We start from the raw sequence: 7,534 nt of genomic DNA, 5'->3' as shown, positions 1-7,534 counted from the left end.
CGGGATATTGGTTCCTGTCTCTGCACACACCGGTGCGTGAACACTTACCGCTTTCCCAGACACACAAGGGGTCTGTCGCTAGGGCCACCTAACAGAGGAGTGCAGACAGGCAGTTAGACCACATGCATTGGTTTCTTACAGTGGTGGAGGATGGAGTTCTGAGATCAGGGCGCTGGTGGGACTGCAGAGGCCTCCCCTCTGGTCTGCAGAGGGTTGGCTCCTCCCTGAGTCACCACATGGAGTGTGTGTGGGGGGGCTCGTTCCTTCCTTGTATAAGGAACCAGTCATGTTGGGTCAGCACCCACCCCAGGACCTCTTTGAACTTAATGACCTGCTCAGGGGCCCCATCTTCAAATACAGTCACATCTGGAGGACTCCACACAGGAGCTCGTGGGGCAGTGGGGGTAGGCACAATTTGATCCATAGCAACGTCAAGAATTGACTTCAAAGATAAACTGTGTCAGATGCTTTATATGAAATCTAACCATGTTTAAGCTTAGAGTCTGGTATCCGTCGATAAGGACACATAACCCAGTGACCCATCCCTGGGGCTGTGTTGGGAAACCTGGGGCGGGTGTGCATCAGTCAGCAACACCACCTGGAAATGCTTCAATGCTGGAAAACCCAGGCGCCTTGGTCTTTTCTCTCCCAGAAAGGAATCAAAGCACATGACAGGTGCCAGGTTTTCAATTTAGCATGAAAGAGGCAGGAATCAGAGCATGTTCCTGGGTGAGGCTACCTCTGCACACTGTCCCACCTAGGCTGCAGGTGCTTTATCCCAGAGTGAGAGCACAGGTAACCTGTTATCTCATGGAGTGTTTGAGAAATGAGGACAGCCACGTGGTCACACATACTGGTGCTGATGTTCCCCTGTTGGCCCTAGGAATCATTGGGAGCTGTGACAGAAGTATGTGCTTCTGGCCAAGCCCACTGGTGCCATTTGCCCCTAAGTCAGGGATGGGGACTTTCGTGAAGTTCAAGACCCAGAAAAGAAGGTCTGGATGTGTTCTTCCCTGGGAACAGGTGGAGAGGAGTTTGGATGAATGGCAGCTGTTTGGGTGGATGCTGGATGCTGGGGACTTAAACCCCATTGGGCAGCCTGACCTGGCCGTCCATCCCTGGGGTCCACTCTCTGCTCTTCTCCAATCCCGAGAGACTCTCTTGATCCTATTTCCTTGCCCGTAGGTGCTGGATGAGAAAAGTTCCTTCTCTGGCTGCTTTGAAGTATAGAATCAGTAGGAGACATGAGGTCCATTGATGCCAACTGACCACAAGACAAGTGCTCCTAAAAACAGCGTGGACTCTCAGTTTGCCAGAAGAGGAGCACATGGGAGGGGGGCAAGAGGACTGGTCAGGAGGAAGAGGTTGGGGGGAAATTTGGGCAAGAGCCTTTAAAATGGTCTCCTCGGGAAGGAACGGGTGAGACAGGGTAGGCAGGCTTGGGATTGGCAAGTCTGGGTGACTCCAGCAGGCTCAGGGGTCGGGGGCTGTCTTAGGTGTCTGACACCTGGCCCTAGGTGATCAGGGAAGGTAATAATGGCCCGGACCATGGGTGCAGATGGAAGAGGTAGTGGGGTGGGCTCTGGACAGGTTGGCTTGCATCTGAGCGGTGTGTCTGCAGGCAAGTCCAACCGTCCTGGGAGAGGCAACCCGTCCATGGTCGGCAGGGCGCCAGATGTCAGAGGCACAGCTGGGGCTTGGTGGCAAGCTCTGGCTTTTTAGATGTAACTGGGTTTGGGATCAATGCATTGAACTTCGTAAAACATTTCGCATTCAGTCCAACCCAACACTGGGGCATGTGTACGTCTGTTTAAAAAAGATATTAAATCATTTTTTGAAACTGAGATTTTATCTGAAAGCCTTCTCATGACTTGAGATTGACAAACCAGACCTGTCAATCCAGAATTGTCAATCCAATGGCTTGACAATCCAGAATTGTCTTTTAATTTTTCCTCCTTTTTAGAGAAGAGTGATAACAGGATCTGAATAGTAAACATAAAAACCTTAGTAGGCATCAATCCAAATAATAAAAAAAATTCAAGAAAAATAGGCTTTTTTCCTCCTTATCTCAAATTCATAGTATCTGGAGCTATACCTGTAAGTGTTGAGTTTGCATTCTTTCCAAAGTGTTGGTGAGGTGCTTGACATGAGTTAGAAAAACATGTTCTTTCCCCAGATACACACTGTCAAGTGCTCACCTAGGTATTCCCGCCAACCGTGGAACTCTTCTCAAAGTGATACAAAACGAAGACCACTGAAACCTAAAGAAGTTTTTGGGCATGATATGAAGAAAGGGTCAAAATGTAAAATTCAAGATTATATGCCTGTGTTTATCAAAATTCTCCAGATAATAATTTTAAAGGATAATTAAAAAAATCGACTAGACCATTTTATAATTAAAAAAAAATTCTTAAGTTATTTGGACCAGATAATACAAGTATCAGAATCAAATCTGGCTGTTGAGTTATGTCTTCTCTAAAGCTCACGGGTGAGGCGTGAAGTATTTGAGTCCTCAGTGGTCCTCACCACACGCCACCTGAATACTCAGAGCAAAACCTCTCTGTGTTCTCTCTTCTTCTGAGCTCTGCTGGCACCCGACTTTATCTCCTTCCCTTTGTCTACCTTTTTCTTCAACTAACGCATTTATTGAGCACCTACTGTGTGCCTAGCTCTCCCTCCTTACATCAGGTGTTGGGGGCACAATGCTAAACAAGGCAGACAGCTCCTGAGGTCAAGTGGGAGAGAGGTGATCATGCAGCAGTTTCTGTCCAATCACTGTGGGAGGACAGGGGCAGGCATGGATGTTGTCAGTGGGAATCCTGGAGGCCATCTGCTGGGGACTTTGGAGACCTGGTTTTTGGTTATCATCGGTACTTCTATGGAAGGGAGGCCCTTGTCTTGTGTAGAGTGTTTGAGAAGAGAGACTGAATCATGAAGCGTGTGTCCCTGGTTTGCTGGCACCATCCCACTGCCACGAAGGGAGCTGGCCTCATGACAGATGAGATGTGACACTGCCAAGCCGCCACCGCTCAGCCCTGGATAAAAGCCAACCGTCACTTTGAACTCCTTGGCCAATGCGAGCCAATAAATGTCCTTCATTGTTCAACTTAAGTTGGTTTTGACGGACTCCTAACGGACTCATTAGAAGGGACGGTAGAAGGGGGAGAACATTCTAGAGACAGTGAGCAAATATGAGAGTATGTGAGGTGCTCGGCCTGGCTGGAGCTTTGAGAGGGAGGGAGAAGGAAAAGGCTTCAGGCTGGAGGATCTTGAGGACCCCTGCATGCCGGGTTACCCTCGAGTGGTGGGACACACTTGGGAGCTTCCTGGGGGAGATTGTAATGGCCTCACCTCACCCACTTCTGGCCAGCAAGGATGAGGTCGGAGAGAACGGGTTATGTTCTCAAACACTTTGGTATCAGGTCCCCCCTTACACTAGAAAATAAAAAGCCTTTGTTTTTGTGGGTTGTATTTACCAATACTTGTTAAATTATCAATTAAGTCAGAAATCTAAAAAAATTAGCAATGAATATAGCACATTTTAATGAAACATAACTATATTTTCAAAAACCAAAAAAGCTTCAGAAAAAAAGATGGTATCGTTGTACATCTTTGCAAATATCTTTAATGTCTGGCCCAGGGGAAGAAGCAGATGGTTTCATCTGCTTCCACAATCAGCCTGTTGGGAGTGTTTTTTGGCTGATGTACCCAGAGAAAGTCTGACTTCCACAGCTATAGGCAGTTGGAAAAGGGATGGATATTTTAATAATCTTTTCAGATCATTATGCATATTTTTCTTTGATACTACACCAAAATTCAACAAGTGATAGTTTCCTACAGGTTAGTTGCTAAGTGAAATCTGAAACCATAGCCATAAACTTGTATTGGATTAGGTTAAAATCCATTGCTCTCTCACGTGCTTTGAATGGCTTTTGCCCATGCTTGTTTGTGACCTTGCAGAACCCTGAATGCAACTCGGGGACCCCCAGGGGTCCCCGGATCACCCCTTGAGGATCGTTTCAGTAAGTCAAAGAAGCTATGCCAGGAGCCTGGATGAGGGAAGTGGTGGAAAGAAGGGCAAAGGAAAAGTGGAGGTGTGCTGAGGGGCGGCATGGGGGCCCTGCAGGGAGTCTGGGGACTGGTATGATTTATGAGAAGAGGAAGATGTGCCTCCAGGTTCTCGCCCAGAGACATGTAAAGAACACAGGGAGAAGATTAAGAGTGGATAAAACGAGGTGGATTCTTCTGAATGTGTTGGGATTGGATGCATACCAGACATCTTGGACATCACAGACATGAGGGCCTGAAGCTCATGAGTGCTCTTCCTCGGGGATAGTTGTTGATTGGAAGTCATCAGCGTATGTGCTGTAATGAAAGCCAGAGAACAGAGTAGGCATCTTGAGGAGAGTTTGTGGAGGGTGAGAGGAGCATTGAGAACAAAAACCCATAAAGTATTGACACCCAGGGGACAGGAAGGAGGGAGAAACACTCCAAAAGAAGACAGAGATAAAGAGGAAAAAACCAGGAAGATGCCATGTCATGGAAGCGAGGAAGGAGAAGGAGTGCTTCCTGAAGGAAGTGGCCAAAGGGAGTTGCAGATGGTTAAGGAAGACAGGATCCAACGTGCTCACCATGTTGAGAGTGTGAGCCTACGGGTGGTGTTGGCAGAGTGTGGTGGAGGGATCCGTTGAAGTCAGAAGCTCCTCCTTCTTTCCCTCCCACTTTTCATACCACTTGTTTTTATTGAGCACCTGCCGTGTGCCAGGCATATCATATTGAACATGGTCTTCACTTTCATAATAATTGTAATTAGTGTTATGGGGAAGACAGGAATCATCAGGTAAAACAATATAGCAATATACGTGTTTATGAGTCTATGGCAATCCTCAAATGAGCACTAAGGTAAAGATAAATTCACTCTATTATGGTCAATGCTAAGATCTAAAATGCTCTGAAAACCAAAAGTTTTTCATAACACATTTGGTGGCAAAGAAGTATAGGATTATACAATATGACCTCTTATAGTCTGGAAACTTCTGAATTCCTAATAGTTTCACAAAGATTTCAGATAAGAGGTCATGGACCTGTACTGGCTCCATTTTACAGATTAGGAAACAAGATGCAGAAAGGTTAAGTTTCTCCTTCATGTAGACATAGCCACACTAAGCTGTCACACTTGGCTGATTCCTTCCTGGGATGTCCAATGTCTAATAGAGTAGTCTATCTATCATCTACCTATTTATCATTTATCCATCCATGCATCCATGCATCCATCTATGCACTCATTCATCTACCCATCCACCCATACATTCATCTGTCCCTACAACCACCCAGCCAACCAGCCATACACCCATCCAGTCATGTACCCATCTATCCATCCTTCCTTCCAGCCATCCATCCATCTGCTGATCCATGCATCCATCCATCCATTACCCATTCTTCTCTCTGTCCTAAAACATCTAATTGAGACTTACTATGTGCTAGATTGTAAGACATGGTTCAAAGTTGTTGGAGAAGATATGAAAAATGGGGTGACTGGGTGATGGGCTCTGAGGGAAGCACTTGACGGGATGAGCACTGGGTGTTATATTGTATGTTGGCAAATTGAACTCCAATAAAAAATATATACAACCGCCCCCCCCCCCCCGGGGTTGCAGAAAGTACTATTTCCACAGATGTTACTCAGGGGCTTTGGGAACTCAGGGGATGGTTTAAACGCTGAGCTGCATCCTGGCTGTGTAAGGTATTAATCAACAAGGTCCTTCTATCCCTCTCATCATTTATTCAAGGTCAGGGAACACATTTCATTCCTTATAGCCTTTGTATTATCGCTACGAGGCCTCTTCCAGTGTTTGGATACTGTGGTCTCTGGAAAAAAATGATGAGGAGGAATTTAATGATTGATTTGCTTTGTGCTTCAGGAAGTAGCAGTATAACGACTGAATGGTACAAATACATGTCATATGACAGTCGTCAAAGGGATCGCAGACATATGTCTGAAAAACAGAGTAAGAGAAAGGATGCTTTAAAAATCCATTAGAAAGACTACTTTCAAAAGGAGAGGCAAGGCTATGGGAAAGAACAATACAAAACAAATGAATATTTTTGTACTTGTGAGGGGCCTGTTAGGAAAGGTATATCAGGAGGACGGAGTCACTGGTGCAGTGCCAAGGAGTGTCCCTGTGTGCATGAGGGGAACAGCAGACTAGGATATTCAATGTACATCAAGAGGGGCCTGAGGCTCTTGACCAAAGATGCCCCCCACACCTGTCTCTGGATTGCCCCTGCTTTCCTGTCTGGGTGTGTCACCCCTTTGAGATTCTGGTCTCACCTTGCTGGCAAGCTCACAGCTGCCTCCTGGTCTTGGCTCAGCATCTCTGCCTTGTCACGACAGCACACCCCAGCATGAGCTGCGGGCAGGAGAAGTTCTGAACTTTGAGGTTCTTTTCCGCTCAATTTTTACAAAGGATGAGATCGTTACTTGAAAATTTTGTGTTTTTTTGTGTTTATGTTGTTTTGTTTTTGACTTTTTAGCAGCAGAAACTTTTCCCCACCCCCGACAAACAAAAGTTAGTGCTCACCCACAGTTCTTATTTTTAAAAAAATTTTATTTAAATTCAATTTGCCAACATATAATAGTATAGCACCCAGTGCTCATCTCATCATGTGTCCTCCTTAGTGCTTGTCACCCACTCTATCTCCCCAAGAAACAAGAGTCCAGGGCCATATGGCTTCCCAGGGGAATTATACCAAACATTTAAACAAGAAATAATACCTATTCTACTAAAGCTGTTTCAAAGGCTAGAAATGGAAGGAATACTTCCAAACTCATTCTATGAGGCCAGCATTGTTACCTTGATCCCAAAACCAGACAAAGACCCCACCAAAAAAGAGAATGACAGACTGATATCCCTGATGAACATGGATGCAAAATTCTCACCAAGATACTAGCCAATAGGATCCAACAGAACATTAAGAGGATTATTCACCATGACCAAGTGGGATTTATTCCTGGGATGGAAGAGTGGTTCAACATTCGTAAAACAATCAATGTGATAGATCACATCAATAAAAGAAAAGACAAGAACTGTATGATTCTCTCAATAGATGCAGAGAAAGCATTTGGAAAAAATCAGCTACAGTCCTTAAAACAGAAGATGAGCCTTTGTGGTGGAGGTTGAGCTGTGAAGGGCGGAACCCCACCCTCCCTGCCCCCAGGGGCATGGGAACGTGGCCTCCTGTTACATTACTTTCTTCTTGATTTTCTCACAAGCTTTCATTTTGTGAACACATCAGAGGTTGACTTTCATGATGTGTGCAGACTCATGATACGTGTCCACATTTGTGTGTATATATTTTTCTATACTGTAGGTTACATTTGCACAAAAGATTGAAATATTCCATTGGTAAAAAGAGAAAAAGTAAAGGTAGAGATGCTAAGTACACATTGTCCAGTTGAAGAAAATAGAATCTGGGCTTTCAGTTGCGTGTTTTGGATCACACTCTAGAGACAGAATTACAAAATTGAATCTAA

This window comes from Canis lupus, chromosome 1 (genome assembly GCF_003254725.2).
Source record: "Canis lupus dingo isolate Sandy chromosome 1, ASM325472v2, whole genome shotgun sequence".
Classification (NCBI taxonomy): Eukaryota; Metazoa; Chordata; class Mammalia; order Carnivora; family Canidae; genus Canis; species Canis lupus.
This window is presented reverse-complemented; position numbering follows the sequence as displayed.